Below are 19366 nucleotides of genomic sequence, written 5' to 3' on the forward strand. Positions count from 1 at the left end.
AAGTATTGTTTTCCTTTGGGGCCAGTTCTTTACAATGCAGGTATATATGTGTGGTGTCTCTGGTGCTTGGGCCATACACGCCAGTAGCATCACCCAGTCATTTGATAACTGATCATGCAAATTCTTCTACACATTGCCAAATACAGGGGATGGGGGTCAAGGGGTGGGGGTCAGGGTGATGGCAGTGAGGTGCCATACCTCATTTACAAATCCTTAAAATTGTCAGAGGAATCAATTCAGGCTTGGTTAACTAAAAATACCTTCAAGGAAGTGGGACTGGAGCTAGAAACTAAAGGAGAATGTGGACTTATTAGGGAGAGGGATCTGAGAGTTCATTCTCTCCTCTACACTTGCAAAAGTAAAAGGCTGGGATGGAATTGCTGTGTCTAGAAAGGGAAGACAAGAAAACAGAAAAAAAAGTTTGGTTTTTGTGAGGGGAATTGGGGGTAGGAAGGGGAATGTGAGCAATGAGGTTAAAAAAGTGGATTAAAGGTCATCCCTTGAAATGAACTTGGATTTTATTCCAAAGGTAATGGGCATTCTTGGCAGCCTCAGGAAAAAATGTTTCAGGAGCCCTTGCTCTCTGCATCCTTTACTCCTCCTGGAATTCATGTTCTAACAACCGGAAATCTGCACACACAGGGGCTTGGGTTGATTCTTGTGTGCCACAGGGCACAGCAACTCTGGGGTGGTTCTGCAGTTCTTCAAAGAAGGAGAAGATCAGCCTTACACCATTTTAGAAAAATAGCAACACTTACTGTGACCAAATAATTTGCACATGAACACTGTATTTGTGTGTGTCTTAAAAATTTTGATTCAAAGATTAAGACTAACAAAAACTAGAATACAGGAAATACTTAGTTCAGATGCATTGTGACTGCTCTCTGGTCTACAGGACTGCTGTACACACCTGATGTATCCCACAAAGACCAAAATGCCAAGCTACGAGGTATAACAACTTCACACAGGGTTGTTACCTGTGTGTTTGTTTATATGGCTGCTTCTCAGGAATGCTGATGAGTTGCTCATGATATAACATCTGAGAATGCTTCACCATTGTAATATGCTAGATCTTTGAAGAGACAATGCATCGAATAAAAATGATGCATGCACAATGATATTAATATTAAAAGTAAAGGATACTACAGGTGGTGATGAGTGCTATTAAAATAGAAAACAGCTTAAGAAGGAGAGGAATGAATGGATGTTTCCCTTTTACAAGAGGGTGAGGCTGTAAATGTCATGAAATCTAGTTTCATTTAGGGATTATTCACCTCTCTCGCCTTTTCTCATGGTTTTTAAATAACAGAATCTACTTTAATAAAAATATTCCAAGATCCTCAACCTTCACTAGCAGTCAGCAAAGCTCACATAGGATCTGTAATATACAATGTAGCCCTTACTTACATTTGTCTTGCTTTGTTTTCCATTGTTTTATACGTCAGCCTCATGTGCTCAAAATAGATCTTAAGCTCCTTGAAGGCAAGAACCTGGTTTTAAAACTGAACCCAGCCTACTGGATACACGTACAGAGTAATGGCTGATTTATGCAACATAAAGCAAGAATCTTAACCTTTTAAACTGCATCCCCGCGTTTGAGATCCCAGAGGTCCCCACCGAGGGCACCATCTCTTACCCCCAACCCCGTAGCAGCCCTTCATCATTGCTGTTCTCCATTGCGGCCAGCAGGAGGCGCCACGGTCTCGGATTAAGCCTTACCCCCATTCCTACCCCATTTCCCCCAGCACATGACGTGGGAAGCTGCCTCTGCCAGAGTCTTAGCAATAAGAGTGAGGGGGTGAAGGGGCTTGGGGGTGGGATGGGGTGGGGGGTGTGGAGAACGAGGACAAGCGCGTGCACACACACATCCTGGGAGCAGAAACATCTTTGGTTTCGTGGGTTTTCTTCCCACCAGAGCGAGTGTGTGAGAGGTAGGTAGGGGAGTGTGTGTGTGTGTGTGTGTGTGTGTGTGGCACGTTTTAAAGCGCGAGACCCAAATTCAGACCAAGCAACCTGTGATCTCGCGTCCTGCCCTACCCCCACCCGGTCCCCGGTGATTAATACCCATTTTTCTTACTCTCCCCTCCTCCTTCCCTCCTCTTCCTCTCCCGCTGCCGTGCGCTTGCCTTGCATAGCCTGCCCCCGCCCGCTTCCCCTCCCCCGACTCCGATCGTCACCAACTGGGATCTCGGCTCCTGCCTCTTCCCACCCCCCCCTTTTTTTTTTTTTTTTTTGAGAAAGGAAGGTTCCCCCACCCCCTTTCAAAAACCACTTCCTTCGCTTTCTTCACCTCTAGGAAATCTCGGGGCTTTGCTCTATTGAAAGTGCTCGTCTGGGTGATTTTTGATCACCACAATACAGAAGTGCTGGCATCGGAATGCATTTTCTCCTGCTTTGCAAAGAAGAGTCGTGAACTTCAAAACCCTCGAGACGGATTTTTAATCCTGCTTGTTAGGCAAGGAAAACCCTCAATCCCCGGCCACCGGCCACCCCTCTCCGGAGACTCTGCAATCGCTGAGGCGCTCACAGCCGGTACGTAAGTATTCGCTTTGGAGTCTCTTGTGTCAATTTTGGGGTTTGGGGTGTCGGGAAGATAAAGGGTCGAACCAGTGGCACCGTTAAACAACCTGGTATTTAAGGTAAAGCTCTTTAATCCAGCAGACACTGGCACTTGCTAATTTGGACGTGGTTTTTAAAAAAAGATGTCTTTTTAGGGTGAAAGGGTAGGGTTCTCTCAGGTCTTTTTTTTTTTTTCCTTCTTCTTGTGGGGGTTAAACCCTTCCCCGAGCAAAGAGGCTGGGCATCGGTGCCCCTGGCCAGAGCCACGCGCGGCGACCATCCGTCCAATCGACACGTTGCAGGTGAAGCCCCGTGTGCTGCACATCAGCGCGGCGGCGGCGTGAGTGTGCGCGGGGGTGAGTGTGCGCAGGGGGTGAGTGTGAGTGCGCGCGCGGGGGCGCGTGCGCGGCGGGGGCGTGTGTGCGCGCGCGTGTCAGTGTGCCCCTTCCAAGAAATGCCCAGTGTGCACCCCGTGCACAATCAGAACCCATTCAGCACAAGCCCGGGGTGGGAGGACGCTGCTGCTACTGCAGGCAATGGGGAGAGCGAGACAGACATGTCAGCAGCAATGCAGATGGGGCTGGGGGCCGCACTTGCTGGCGAGTTAAGTGAGAATGGTGTTTCTGCGTGTGTGTGTGAGTGTGTGTTGCTATGTGGTGCCGTTTCTCTCTCCCTGCCTCCTTCCTTCCCACTTCCCTCCTTCGCTTCCTCCCTCCCGCCCTCTCTCCGCTTCCATTCAGGTTGGCTTTCCCACCTCTCATCCATGCCTGTCCCAGGAATGGTATAGCCAGACCTTTTCTGAATTATTTATAGACCGGTGCCAGCTGTTTTCAATTCCTCTCGTGTGCACTCTGTGGGAAATGCGGGGTTTCCTACCCCCTTTTCCTTAAAACGAATTGGTATCTTTTTCAGAATGCATTTTTCTCACCCTCCGGGGACACTCGAATGAAACCCTGACCGCCTCTTTTTCCCCCTTAGGAAGGGGACGCTTTGGGAATGACCGTGCTCCACGGAGGGACAGAGTCGGCCCCCAGCTTCTCTACACAGAGCCTCCTCCACTAAAGCTCCAAAAATCAAAAAACCGTAATTGCCAGAGGAATCATTAAAAAAAAATAGTCCAGCCACTAACCTCACATGCAAAGGGAATAATTGCTCTGGAGTCTGCATTGTGAGCTGCTCTCCATACCCTGACTTACCTTTGAATTCAATCTTTTTTTCCTTTGAATTTGCATCTCTTCAAGACACAAGATTAAAACAAAATTCACGCTAAATTGGATTTTAAATTATCTTCCTTTTATTTATCCTTCATCTTTCTTATGTGGATATGCAAGCGAGAAGAGGAGACTGGACATTCCCAACATGCTCACTCCCTTAATCCAACCGTCTAGAGGTTTGGCTTCTACAAACCAAGGTAAGGCACATTCTATTGTATTTGCTCCTCGCCTGGGGTAAGGGCTCCCTTGTTTATCTCTCTTCAAGTCCCTCAAGTGGATTTTTTGGAGGAAAAGGTAACACAATATTAAAACAATGCTGCTTGGGGAAAAAGGCTTATTACAAAGGGGGAAATCTCCCCTGTTATTTCTTCCTCATCAAACAGGTTTTGGGTTTTCTGGAGGCAGTAGGGGGTGGATGTCTATAGGAACAGAATATATTGGATAGCATAAGGTTTTTTTTTTTTTTTTTAAATGCAGACATGATGGGGGAAACCTGTGTGATTGTCGAGTTAAATATCATTTTATTCACCCAGTGCTAAAGCTCTGATTTTTATGGGAATCTAGAAATCTTTCCATGCCCAGGCTGGCTTTCCCCCTTGCCACTTCCATGCCTCTCTCTGTCTCCTGTCTCTACCCGCCCAGGCATCCTTTCCCTGCCCTTTAAAAAATGAAGATAATGACTGAGGCTACTGTGGTTATTGCCCTGAAGCCCACTTACTGTCTGAGGGGTTGACACCGGGCCCAGAGACCCCGGGAGGCCTACTGCAGAGGGACCGGTCTAGGTGGGGAATCCGGCTGGTCTAAGAACACCTGAAATTGAGGAATGCTGCCGATTAAGAGGATTTAAACCTGAAGCTTGGAAAGATGGAATTCTGTCAATATTCTGCTTTTAATTTGTATTTTTTGTGAGTGCTATTATTTTTGAGCTGCAAATTTCTCCTTCTGTCTACACATCTATTTATACCCCCACATCCTCCAAGCAAACTGTTACTTCCACACTCTTGCAAAATGGCTATCTTGCAGAGTTCTAAAATGCTGTGCATGTGGAAGGGGTGCAGATTTCGACACGTGAGCCTTTGTGTTAAACAAAGAGATGTGCCGTTTGCATGGGTTAGTCTTGTACTCTCGGAATAGAATTAATACTTTAATTTCCCCCCCCTCATCATTTTTTAAAATATGTGAAATGTAGTTTGGTAGTATTTTCATGTACTTGAAAAGAGAAATAGCAGGAGAAATGGAAAAGACTTAGCTAATGACTGACTCTTCAGCTAGTCACTCATGCAATCCAAGGCAACTCCTGAGGAAATCAGAATAGCCATGTGCTAGAGGGCCATGATGGTGAGCTGGCTGCTCCTCTCCTTGGTCCATAGGCCATATATCCCCAAACTCTGAAGGCACTCAAATGCAGCAGTCGGATTGGGATAAAGATCTTCAAAATAATGTAGCAGAAACACTAGCAACACTACTCTTTCTTAAAGTGTTCTCCTCCTAAATCTTTTTTTTCCGGGAATATTTTACAACAATACTTTGAAATAATCTGAACTACTGAAGGGATGTGGGGGAAGTAGCGGAAGGTCCTTGTTTCTCAGCATCACAGAAGAAGATACTTCTTCATTGTCCAGAAAGGATGGATATGATCCACATTCCCTACTCCCCTCCCCCAGGTTTTACTCTTTTGAACATTTATTGCTTAACGGCTAATCTGTAACCATGGTGTCATCAGAGTGAGGGGGTGGGATCCCACTTGGAACTGTGTTCTCATCGTGTCCACAAATAGCTGAGGTTATCTGATGTGCGCTCACCTTAGAGGCACCTGAGCTGGTTTCCCATCTGCTTCTACTCCTTCAAGTGGGAGGATGAACTCCTAAAATTACTTCGAAATAGAGCAGAGGTATGGGTGAGAAGGGCGGCTCCATGTGCGATGATTTCATAGGTACAGATGAGCGAGGCAGGGTAGGGATCAACGGGCGCGTGCCCACTTCTGCATTCCTAGTGCCTGTGACAGTGGCCTGTGCTGACTGGGTCTTTCATCGTGTTTCTTGGTAACAGAAGTCCTTTTGACAGAGTCTCAGCCACATGTGTCTTGATTGCTAATGTGACTAAGCCAGATTCCAGGCCCCTATTAGTTGGCCCCAAGACTAGGCAAAAGACAAGAGGTTAAAAGGGGAGGGTGCTGAGGAAGAGAAGGACCAGGCCATGGGGCAGCTACAAAGAGAAAAGAATGGAATGCCAACCAGAAAGGGCTTGTTAGGGTTCTAGGAGGAGTCACCACAGGTGGTCTGTACCTTTTCCCCACGCATAGCCATTTTAGGGACCCTGGGGAGGAGGAAGGTGGCCCTGCCCTCCTGAGCAGATCTCATGTGACTCAGGGGTGTTCTGGGCTCTCTCAGGGCCATTGCTTTCTCTTTTTTCCCTCATGGCACAAATTGCTGACTGGGTTCTATTTTGCCTGCTCTCTTTCTGTCCCCTCTTCCCTTACAGTGTGGGTTACATGGGAAAGAGATGTGGCTGATGGTGGGAGGGAGAAAGAGCAAATTTAATTTTAATCGGGAAGCCTTCACGATGTACAGTTAAGGAAGAATTAATGGGAAATAAAGACTTCCCAGGAAAGCACGTTTAAGGATGTTAGATTGGTGATTTCAAGGAAATCAGAACAGCATGGTTGTCTTCTATCTCCATGTTTCAGGTGTAGCAAATCATGATGGAACTGTGAACACAGAATGATGTGACATCTGAGAGACATGTTAACATGCAAGGAGAGGAGCAGGGTGCATACCCCTGGATTGCCTAATTTCTTCTCTCCATTGGTTCCATCCCTAGGAAGCATGTCTAAGCAAAGAGTCTTGCTTTACCACTGTGTGTGTATAATTTTATGGTGGGGTGGATGCAGGCAAAGAGAATAAGTAAGGAGACAAATTGACAGAAAAGGAGAGGCAAGAAAAAAATTTCTCTAGTCCCTACTTTGCATACCCAGTGCCTTTTTCTGAGGCTGAGCGAGAAGAGTGACTTCCTCTGGTGAAGGGAGGAACAGCAGGCACCTTGATTTTGTATTCCTGTTCCACCTCCAGAAAGATGACTTCAGAACCTTGACAATCTTCCTTGACCTTCACGTCTATGCACCTCCACATGTTGTGTGTAGGGACAGTGGGTGCCTGGGAGGTGGACACATGGACTGAGATTTGTTGGTGGGATAAGTGGTTCTTGACAGGAAGGAAGGACCTAGCAGATCCAGTCCTTGGCCACATCATTGCTACCTTGTAAAGCATTCTCCCATCTTCTCAATGAATACAATGAATTCCAGATGTAGGATTTCCCCCCTATTTTCATGTTCAAGAATTTAAAAATGAAGGTGACATGTCCACTACTACTAGCAGGTTAAAACAAAAATGTCATTAAGATTTCTGAAGAAACCATGGCAAAAAAGAAAAAGAAAACTCAGCCCATAGAAGCCAGGGACGAGGAAGGAGCCAGGGTGAAATACAATTCTGAAGGTTGGAAAACTATTGTTCTGAATGATGACCTTCTCTCCTTAACAATGACGCTTGGGGCTGATTTTTCAACAGAACAACTCATCTTCTGTAACTTGTTGCAGTCAGGAGAGAATGAGCCCCTTTTTCCTCACTGATATCCTACACCCTCCTTAAGAATTCTAGAAACTTCGTCCTTTCAGTAAACCACATTTTCAGTCTCTGGCACTGTGTGTGCACTCAGATCTCTGTAAATAAATATAGATCAAAAGAGTTACTGATCTAATGAATTGTTCGCATTTATTAAAGTGCATCCTCTCTTTGCAACCACAAGAAGTCCCCGGGGAGAGTAGATTAGAGGTTGAATTGATACTGTCTTTCGGAGGGATGCAGAGGATAGAAGAACAGATGAGGAAGCAGGCATCCCTCCGGGGAGGTAGGTTTCTGAGATTTACCTGTGGCTGTTAGTGATGTGTCTGTGGCTATTACACAGGATCCATTGGGTAGACGAGTTCTTGGGGTTCTGTGAACCCAGAGAGGTATGTTCAGGAACTTTGGTTGGTTTCTTGTTGTTCTCCAACCAACCCTATTTTTGTCTTTTCTCTTTCTAGTGCTTTCAGCTGAGGTTGGCAGAGAGGGGACCTAGATAGAGCACATGTTGATCCCTTGTTGGAATCCTCCATGACTGCCCCAGACAAAATAATTGCTCTGCCTTCTGTGCATCACCAGCACCTGTTTGTTGTTATCAGTTTACTTTATCTTAATTACATTTATATACTCTGTTTCTTTAAGAAGTGTGTGAACTTCTAAAAGGCACGGAGGGGTGTTTTTTCATTTGGAATCATTTGGACTTAGTATAGTGACTGGCATGTAATAGATAGTTAAAAATATTAATTGAATGAATGGAGAGAGGAAGTGAAATATTTAATTAGTAGATGATGTTATTTGTTTGTTCTCATGGGTATAGGAACAATTTGAAGTTATGATGCTAGATGACATCAAGACTATCAGAGCTCTGTGACACTTCAGAAGACGTCTACTCTGACCTTCTCATTTAATAGATGAAGAAGCTGAGATGCGGGGACACTGAGTTTTTTGTTTAAGGTTGTATAAGCCGCTTCAGTGCCAGTGCTCTGTGCACCACACCATTGACTCCCGCGAGCTGTAGAAGTGACCTGTGGATTTCAAATATCTATATTAGCACTTCTCAATTTTGATTGTATATAGGAGCCACCTGGGAATTTTATTAAACTGTACATTCTGACTCAGGTGGTCTGATGTGGTACCCAAGGTTCTGCATTTCTGGCAATCTCCCAGGTGATGCCAAAGTTGCTGAGCCATGCATCATGGGTCTTTATCAATCCTGCACCTCATTCTATATCATTGTTAACATTGGCAGCTGCACATATATATTTTGTTTTGGGGGCTTCTGGCATTTATGCTTTATTTTTAAAAGTAAAAAAAGAAAAATCAGAAAGGAACCTATGTATTAAAGTTCACCCATCTTCTCTCTACAATCACTCTTCTATCCATGTGCATCTTTTGCCTCTTTCCCTTTCATCCTCTATTCATTTTTATTCTGGTCCTTCTCATAACTGATTCATCACTTTCTTTTTATGTTCTACTGCTTCTGGGTTTATCTATGTATTAATATCTCCTAGTCTCTTTTCTTTTACACTCTCTTCTTTTAACTTTATTTTATGCCATTTTTTTTCTGCTGAATTATTCAACAAACGTTTGTTAAGAACCAATATTTGTCAAAGACTGTGTTATGAAAAAGAATTAGCTCTGGTCTGTACTTTTCAGCAACTCATGATTTAATGGGAGAGGTGTGTAAGGAAATCATCATATGTTTAGGTAAGATCTGTAAAACAGAAGGCTGGGAGAATGAGGTGGGCTTCATGGAGGGGTGGACAGTTAAACTACATCTTTAAGAATAAGTAGGAGTTTTGTAGAAGGAGAGAATGGTCATTTTCAGATGGAGAGCAGGTGGAGAGGCAGGCTGGTGTAAAAGGGCAAGTCTCTTGCTCTTCCTCGCGTCCCTTAATGTGGGAATAAATTCATTTATTAGGAATTTTGGATTCCACGTGCTGGTTCACCTATTAGGAAGTTTGGATTCCAAACAATGAGGCAGAAAATAAAGTCAGGATCTTCTTAAAAGCAGAGGAAGAGACTTTGATTTCAGTTACAGTGATTCTACCCCTAATGACTCCTCGCCCTGTTTGTTAGGCTTGCCTCTGGAATGAACAAATGATACAATATTCACTTTAGACCACTGGATTGCAGCTGACTTTGTCGATGCCATTAGAAAGAAAGGGACAGCTGCTAGTTGGTTTGTAGCCAAGGAGAGAGCTGGATCCTAGCCCAGGCCAAGCTGCTCAGAATGAAGGACCAGCTTAGCCCCATGTGTTCCTAGAGGAGTGAGACAGAGAGTAGCCGTGCCATTCAAACACTAGCTGCGTTCCTTACTGGCAAAGGGGAGTGGGGGAAGAAGAAGGGCTCCATCATTTCCAGGGAATTCCCAGAATCCTTTGTGGTAGCCTCGATTAGATGGCCTGATGTTTCAGAAGTATTCTTCATGGGGATGCTCAGGTGTAGAGATGGTGAAAAGACAGCTTTAGCCACCACTTGATTAAACTGCTGCATTGGGGCCTCAGGGAAGGTAGATTTGCAGTGCAGGTTCCTCTACATTTTATTTGCAGTTTTTTCTGCTCCCCCTTCTTCTACCGCCTTTCCCCCACTTTCACCGTTTGTCTGCATATTGTGGTTTACATTCATATTATTAGAAAAAGGAGCCTAAGTTTGACCCGAAGACTCTTTAAAGATCCGTTACATGTAAAGAGAATATCCTGGGTATTAATGTATGTGGATTAGCAAACACCACCACCGGCTGACTTGAAGGACATTTATTCCAAGGTGACTTTAGGGGCCGGGTGTTGGAGGCAAAGGGACGAGGCCATGCCTAGAGGGTCGAGGGGTCGGGGGAGAAGGAGAAGCAAAGCCAGACCTGAGGGAATGGCACACCTGGAAGGAGAGAGAAGCTACAGGCTTTGACTCTGCTTGGAATCCGCCTGTATAAGGAGGAGGACATCTGCAGGAGACAGCTTCCTAGATGAGGGTAATTTAAAGTTTCAACTAATTAACGCGCTTGACTCATAAAAGCCAAACTGTGCTCTACACATGCCATTCTCCATGACTTTGCTCATTGCCTCACTCTGAGCATGCATTTCCTTCTTTAGAAATTCAAGTTTACGTTTCTCATTAACCTTTATTTAGATTTTATAAAGCCCCCCTCAGGGCTTCAACTGGTTAGAATTTCTTCAGAAATCAGGTTTTTTTAAAAAAAAATTTTATTTTTTTAGAGGGGTTGAACTTAGAAACAATGGCTGGATGAAAGCACCACATTGTCAGAGGAGGGGAGAGGAGTCTTAGAGGAAAACTAAAGATTAGACGATGTCATTAATCCTTTTCCCAAATCTAATTGTATTCTGTGAAAATGCCGAGATGTTCTAAGCAATGTTCCCACCTTCTGGGGCCCTTAGTCAGGTCACTCAGCCATCATAGTTGCTGATGTCTTTGGATCAGTGTATTCCATGTGTATCCAAATACACACCATGTGCACCCCCGCACACTAGACTTGTGTATGTGTGCATATGTTGGTGCAGTGACTTACCCACCAAATTCAGTAGTCAGAAATAACCTTAAATGCATTAAATGTGTTTGTGCAATTTAGGTCCATAATGCATGTGGGGTGTGTGTGTGTGTGTGTGTGTTTGTGTGTGTGCGCGCGCACAGGAGAGAGAGAGAGAAAAAGAGAAAGAGAGAGAGAGATGGGATAATAAGAATTTTAATGCTGACAGGCACCTTGAAGATGATCTGTTCTCCTCCACAACCACCATTTTAAGCTGTGAAAATAGTTCTGAGGTTAGCCATGTGGTCTGAAGCCTCGTACACGCATCAGAGCCGTGTCCACTGAATCTCTCTTCAGTGCTTCTCCGCCCACTGCCCTGCCCCGCTAGCCCCCTTGGAATGCATGCGTGTCCCTGAGGGCAGGGTGTTTCCTCCCCACTTATCTTCAGAGCCCAGGGTACTCCCTTGATATGTAATGTGTCTTTAAAAATGTTCATTTTTTCCAGTGTATCCGGGAGCTGCCTAGATGATAATGGAGGAGGTGGCGGTCTTGGCAGCCCGAGCTTCTATTTGTTTCTGCTTGTGTTATTTTACTTTGTGACCATGTGCAAGCCATTGACTGTGGGCCTTGATTTTCTCATGTCTGGAACAGCGAGGCAGGCTCAAGCGGTGTTCTTTCCCCAAGTTCAATAACAAAATCACCTGCAGAGCTTCAATAAAAACACACAAAAAACACCCCCTAAACTACAGCAGCAGCAACAACAATAATGAAAGCAATGATGTCCTTACAAGGGCTCTATCCCAAAGACTTACATTAGAATCTCTCAGGGCGGGATCCAGGCCGTAGTCATTTAAAAATTCCCCAGGGATTCTGATGTGCAGCCATGGTGAGAACCACTGGGCAAGGTGATTGACAGGGCACTTATGAGCTCTAAGCATTATGCAGGCCGAGCGTTTTAACATGTAGAGCGAGACCCTATCGCTGTTAAACTGGTACATTGCTAGCAGAGGAAGTTGGAATATGGGGAGATGCTGTGTGCAGAGTGCGCGCAAGGGGTGGAACTGCTGTGGAATTAAGAGCAGAGCTGTATGTACCGTGCTCCTGAGCTCGGGCAGCACTGACATAGGCCTGGAGTTGAAAGCGAGGAAAGTCAGAGAGCTGCTTTCCCTGACAGCCTTGAACCAGGTGTGGCTGCGAAACAGGGTGAGAGGCCCTTGGTTTGCAAACAACCTCTGTTCCACTTAGTCTTTATTGAGGGTGCCCCATTTCTGGTTTTGGAGAGGAAGCCTCATTTCACTCCTTTGTAACACTTAAATGTAGGAAGACTATTAATAAATGGGGCTGGATAAGCAGACCCTGATTGACTGGTGAGGGGTGTGAATGGTGCAATTATCCTGGTGCTGGTTGGAATTCACTAACCATGTTACCCTCCCTCTCAGTGCCTGAAGTGGAATATTAAAGGCATGAAGAGGAGGAAGAGGGTAGGAGGCATTCAGCTTCGTTCTTTTCTGACTGTAACTTTAATTACTGATTATTAGGTTGGCCAGGTTAAGAGTTTTCTCACATCCTTCCTTTTTTGGTTCCCTCCCTTCCCCATTTTAAAATAAATGTGAGCCTAAATGTACAGAGGTGAGGAAAACCAGATTTATGGATCTGTGTTGTTTAAAAAGGACAATAAGAAAATAAAAATACTGGTTTTTTTTTTTTTTTGACATTTAATAGCAGTTGGAGATGCGAGAGAAAGGTCATGAGTGTGGTTTGGGCTCTCACTGGTGTTCAGTGGGCTGTGCAAAGGTGTGAGGCACTAAATATTTAGCAGAAACCTAGCAAGTGTACTCATTGATCTGAATTTGCAATTGTCTCTTGGTTGGCCCCAAAGGAGGAAGAACTGCAGAGGAATTCCTACCCTGGCCAAATATAGGTGCTCAGATTTGGAATGTCTTTCTTGGGTAGGAGAATGTTGACCCTGTGGCTTTTTGAAGAAAAAATATTGGATGGATTTTCTTAGAGCCTGCATATATAAGAGAAGTCATTTGTTTGTTGATTAATTTGTCATTTTTCCATGAGAACAAAATTCATCTGTTATGTCACTTTGTGTGCTCAGTGCTTAGCAGAATACTCTCTGCGTTACGGGCAGTGCTCAGAAAATGCTGGTTGCTGATAAAGATGATAATGGAAATGAATGTGCATTGAGGATAAAGCTGGCATATTTATGCTTTTTATATTTCCACTTCCTCATCATCCAAGCACCTCTTGATGCTTTGGTTGAATTTTACTAGAGTTGAATAGATGAGAGTATATTTACTGCTAGCTATAGGCTGACAGAATGAAAATATTCCCATTTATTAGTGCCTCCCTTCTTTGAGCTGCATTTTACATTGCTTTTAATGAGGGTATTTCTTCAAAAGCTTTCATTCATCACTGATTATGCTTTTCCCCTTCCCTTAAAATTCCATGTAAATACTGGCCATTCCTCAAGGTCCATCCACCTCTAAAATGATCTTACCTACATATCGTACTTGATCTGCCCAACTAGAAATAAGGCCTCCCAAGTTATTTGTCCACATACTATTTTTATTTTTCCTCTATCTGTAGCACTTTGCTTACACTAGCTTTTGGGACCTACTTCTTAGGGGCTTTTTATCTTGTATTCCCCAATCATCTTCACTGTGCCAGGTTTTCAGGAATAAATAAGATGATGGTTATTCACCTCTTCATCCTCCTCTTTTTATCCTGTACTTATTTCCCATGATGCTTTGATTACAACATAAAACTCTAGGCTGACGCTGAATGTATGAATGGTATTTCATTCACCATAGCAGGGAATCTAGTCTATTGATCAACCTGCATTTATGCGACTGAGACACGGATTAGGGAAGCAGGCAAGATGATCCTGGAATTAGGTAACCAGAATTTGTAGATCATTTTAGAAATAAATGATGGAATTATTGCTGTCAGTCCAAATATAATATTGAACAGTCATCCAAGAAAGAATTGCCTTGCCTTTGCATAAAACAGTTTACTGTTGAAATTGGGCCTTGAACTGACAATAGATATTTATGGTATAGCCATTGTATTTTGGCTTATGTTAATATATGTTATCTCATTTACACCTCACTACAAGGCTGACATCATTATTTTGATTCTTAGATGAACAGAGTAAAGATTAGAGAGCTCGATGTCACACAGCTGTAAGCAGCAAGCCAGGATTTCGGCTTGTGTCCTCTGATTCTAACCTCTGACGCTTTAAATTGTATTGAGCCGCCTCCATGTAAAAGAAGATAAAGGTTTTATGTGGTGTATAGAGGAGCCTGTAAACAGCATGTACTTTGAAGCTTCAGCAAACGTGGCTTTCTTCTAGGTCTCTTCCCTTTGGGCTTTACTCTTGGCAAAAGGTAAAATTCTTTTCAAGTGGAAAAACGCATGCCCACAAAATAGCGAATTTGGGGACCTTAATTTAATTCAGTGAGAACAAAAGGTGAGAAATTCATGACACTGGCAATCAGCCTCTCTTTTATTTCACATAATGGTTAAGGCTTGGGCACCATCTTTTTAGCCTGTTCCTACCATTCTGTAAATATACTTTACCTCCAAACTTAAGACTCTACTTCTTTTAGGAGGAAACAGTCCTCTCCTCTCTATTACCATCGTGGCCACTTTGAAGACTACCCATTTTCTTGTCCCATTTCTTTCGCAAACCCATTTATAAACTGCTACTTTGAATGGAGACTAATTGTTAGAGTAAGAGAATAGTAGTCAGGCATACTGCTTTTGGATTTTATTATCAACAGTAATCATTATTATTATTCTATGAGTTATACTTACCTCATTCCAAAAAGGATACGAGGAAGCTAGTTGTGTTCCAAATATTGGCATCAACTATTGACTTAGGGGACAGTTGTATGAAATACACATACTACAACCGTTAAATTTCCTATATCTTTATTTTTCTAAGAAAAGAGGCCATCTCCTGGTGCCCCACAGAGTTCAGGCACCTTAGCTTTTTGCCACATGCATATTTTTAAACTCCTTTTCTGTAATTTGAAGCAAAGAGGTATGGAGGGAGAAGCTGGCCAAGGGATCAGGAAACTAGGTCTAATCTCACTGACCCCTCAGCTGTGTATCATCCATGCAAAGTCCACAACCTCGCTGAACTTTACTTCCTCATCTATAAAACCAGATCTTTAGGGTAGACAATTATTGTGTTGTGGATCAAATGAGGAAACGTAAAGAATCCACAGAAACTGTAAGTTTAATATACACAAATACAGGGTTATTATTAATAATTCCATCCTGCTCAGAATAACAGCTTGCCATAGGCTTCAGTGTGGGACACCTACCCCCTGTGGGCAAGAGTTAGAGACTAACTGGCGGGGGGGAAGACAGCAGGGGTGGCAAAGCCATCAGCATTTGGAATGCAGAGCAGCGCCCAGGCGCTGTGACCTATGGTTTTTAAAAAATTTTTACTTTTTCATTTATTTGTCTTTTCAGAGAGAGGGGAAGGGAGGGAGACAGAGAGGGACAGAAACATCGATGTGCAAGAGAAACGTCCATCAGTTGCCTCTTGCACACCCCTACTTGTCAGAATAGGAGAGCAAGACTAATCTTTCTAGCTATACGTATAGAACTACTTTTTCGAAGATTATTTTTTATCTTTATGTGATCCAAGAAGAGTAGAGATGGAGATGGTGACCCACGCTGAGGAAAAGGATACTGTGAAAGTCTGTTTTGCATTACAGGCCTTTGCTCATGCCTCTCACTCTGCCTGGGGTGGCCCTCTTCACCTTGCCTAGCTGCTTCACTCCTATTTTGCCTTCAACATTCAGCTCAGGAGTCCTCTGCTCCAGGTTCCCTTGGTCCCACCAGGCTGGACTCAATGGTCTATTCATATTTCCATAGCCCTCGGTTGGAAATGGCTCTTGTTATGTCCCTATCCTGCCCAACACATGATGTGAATTTTTCAAGGGCAGAGACAGCCTCTGTCCTGTATCCTGTGTGTGCCTAACAGAGTGCTAGCATGTAGTAGACATGTAATAAACAGCTGCTGACACAGTATATGTGTCTGCTGGCCCTGCGCTCAGTGCTTTACATGCATTAATGAATTAAACAGTCCCAACCACCCTAGGAGGTGTATATAATGATCATCTACATTTATGGATGAGGATACTGAGGCACAAGAGGTTAAAGCTTGCTCAGCTACAGTGGCAGAGCCAAGATTTGAACTCAGTCATTGGTCTCGAGCTCACTCTGTTAAGTTTTATGCTCTCACAGGGGTGTCCAGCCTGCAGCCCATGGGCTGCATGCGGCCCAGGATGGCTATGAATGTGGCCCATCACAAAATCATAAATTTACTTAAAATGTTGAGATTCTTTTGTGATTACATGTCACAGTGTATTTAATGTGTGGCCCAAGACAGCTCTTCTTCCAGTGTGGCCCACAGACTCCAAAAGGTTGGACACCCCTGCTACATTTTTGTAGTAAATGTTTAAGGTTGCCTTAAATGTCAGAGACTTAGAAGAAGCATATCGTGTGTCCAGTTCTATGTAATGAAGGTGGTGGAAAGAAGAGAAGCAAGTGTACAGCAGAACTTCAAGAGTGGTTAGGACTTGCACTTGGATGGATTTTTGTGGACTTCATTCCCCTGATGTGCTTGTTAGAGATAGGACACACCCAAGGCCGTCTTCCAGAAATGCATGGGAATGAGATTAGGGTAATGATTATTGAGTTTTGCCAAGGATGAAGTGGGTTGTATTTCTGGTACTTATATTTCTCAAATGCTTGTTGACACCTTTAGATTTCTTAAGTTGTCCTGGCTACTGTTTTCTTTAGTGGCATCTTTAGTGGCACTTGGGAATGCTGGGGGGCCTTTAGGCCTGTATCCTTCTGCACTCTTTCTCACTAACATGGTGGTGAGTATCAGGAAAATTCCTTTTAGAATTTATTCTAAAAAAGTGGTTGAGAACAAGAACTCAGGAGTCAGATAGCCAAGGTTTCTGTTCTGCCCTTTATTAGTTAACTGGGCAAATGTCTTCACTTCTCTATACCCCCTGAATTCTTCGTATAAGTGAGTTATTAATAATTCTGGCCTTTCAGTTACTGTGAAAATTGAGTTATTTCACTTTGAACAGTACTTATCACAGTGTAAGTATCCAATAAGTATTCATTACTGTGATGGCCCCGGGTCCTAACCTTGTCAGGGTTACTTTGAGTTCTAATCTTTTCCTATACATGACACAGTTGTCCCACGTATGGGGAAGTTGTTCCTGAATTAGAGGCTTCCAGACCAAGATTGGCCTGGCTTCTTTGAGTATCTCATCAAAACCTAGCTAACAAAAGAAGAAAGTATGGCTAAGAGCTGACATGTTCCATATGCTCCAAGACTGTTGAGAGAACATGAATTCTTCATACAAAAAATGCAGATGGTACCCACAAATAGGAACCAATTCATTAAGGATTTAAAGGTTGAAATGAGCATTCGGCAAAGTGACCATGAATTGATTAAACACAGGATAAAATGAAAACCAGTAAGGAAACCTGTGAAGAACAAACAAATTTTGAGGGAAAAAGGAAAGCTTTCAGCGAAAGAAGGTGACAGATGCAAAGACAAACCAACTTGGATGTAATAATAACGTTACTTACACTTCTGGAGTGCGTTAGAGTGCACCAAAGGCTTTCTCATGTTTTTTCTTCCCAACCCGTATTTTGATCTTTTGAAGAACCCACTCGGGGGGATTCTGGGCAGGAACTATTATCTGTATTTTACAGATGAAGAAATTGAAGTACATAGAGCTCTAGTGTTTGTTCAAAATTGTGTAGTCAAGAAGAAGAAAGAGATGAAAGTCAATCACAGCTTTTCTGAGTCTCAAGTCCAGGCTTTTTCTTCTTTGCCTTTGCTTTGAGAGAGCCTAAAAGAGTAGCTTATGTTGCTGGAGAAAGCTTAGAGGAAGCCTCAACTGATACATAAAGAATTTACTCTAAAAAGAAAATCGTGTTTGGTGGGCAAGTGAACATATTTAGAAATAGTAAAGATTGTGAAACCTGAAGAGTCAATATATTATGCAAAAGATATAAGGGTTTAGGGCAATAGAGTTATTATTATTTTACTTCTCTATATTTTTCTTTGCATTCCAAAATTTTCACAATAAGGTGCATTATTTCCATAATGAGAAAAGATATGGAAATAAAAATAAAAACTTTAATTGTAGCAGGAATTAGATAAAGGTGAAAAGGTAAAAAGTGTACCCTTACTGTCTTAGAAATATAATTGAGAACTGGTTACCAACGTATAGTCGTGTGTGTGTGTGTGTGTGTGTGTATGTATGTATGTGTATGTATAATCTGGATTCTAGCATAGGTTAGGGAACACAAAACCAAGTTAAAATGGAAAAGGTTTTTGAAATGTTAATTAAGAAGTGTAGAATAAATAACCTTGGTCTTAGTGACAGATTCTAAAATGCCTTCAATGAGGAAGCGGTTGCGGCAGGGCCAAAGGCTGCCATTTGAGGGAATCACAGAGGACTGGAAAGATATCTGAGGGCCAGCGTATAACCTTTTTAAAAAAGAGATGATGGCTGGAAATTACAAACTCATAAGCATTAGTGTTAAGTTGGAAAAAAATATGAACCTAATAGTCAGTTACCGACCCCTTGAAGAGACCAGGGCATAGTAATCGTCAAAATGGCTTTTTAAAGAACAAACCCTATTAGATCTGTGGTTTTAGGAGAAGGACAGGCTTGGCAGGCAGTAGGAAACCAATACATATAATTAAGAAAAAGTCATGAAAATTTTAGCTCAGACCTCCCCTGAGATTCTACCTTTTAAACAGGGAAAACGGTGTGGGTTAAGAAGCTCACGACGGAGCCATGGGCAGCGGCTGCCGGTGAGGGTGGTGCCTAGAAGTGCGGGCGCAGTGAAGGGCCGTGCCTGCCTCTCACGGCTGAAGGGAAGAGGGCTGTGCTCCTGGCTGAGGGTGAGGAGGTGTCCTGCCAGAGCTGACTTTGCGACTGTGGGACATGGGAACAGCCCAGCCTGCAACCTCTGCAGGCCACGCTGCCACTCAGCTCCCTCCTTTATCTTTGCCACCCCTTCCGCTCCCGGTCCCCAAATGCATGCCATCAGCAGTTCCTAAAATGTGCGCTCATGTTTATGCCAGCCCAGTTTCATGTAAACTCCCCAAATTCCACCCAGAGTATCACAGGGCTTAGGACCCCCGGAGCTCTTCCCTGGATGTCAGGTTAAGACCCCTTACACGAGGCCATGTGTCTAAGGCCCACCCTGGCAGACGTTCCTCTATTTATTTATCTCTGGAAGGTGGGGACCATGGGGAAGAATTTTCCTCGGTGCCCCAACTCCTTTGTTTTTTCGGAATTAACCAGCCTCATGGCTTCACTTAAAGAATATATGAAGGCTTGCCACCAAGGGCAGGGTTGTGGGATCTCCTTGCTGAGGAATCGGGCATGATGCTTGTCCTCTGAGCCGGAGGACCAGGAGCTGAG

This window comes from Pteronotus mesoamericanus, unplaced genomic scaffold, assembly GCF_021234165.1.
Source record: "Pteronotus mesoamericanus isolate MK-2021 breed Mesoamerican mustached bat unplaced genomic scaffold, CSHL_Meso_final scaffold_21, whole genome shotgun sequence".
Taxonomy (NCBI): Eukaryota; Metazoa; Chordata; class Mammalia; order Chiroptera; family Mormoopidae; genus Pteronotus; species Pteronotus mesoamericanus.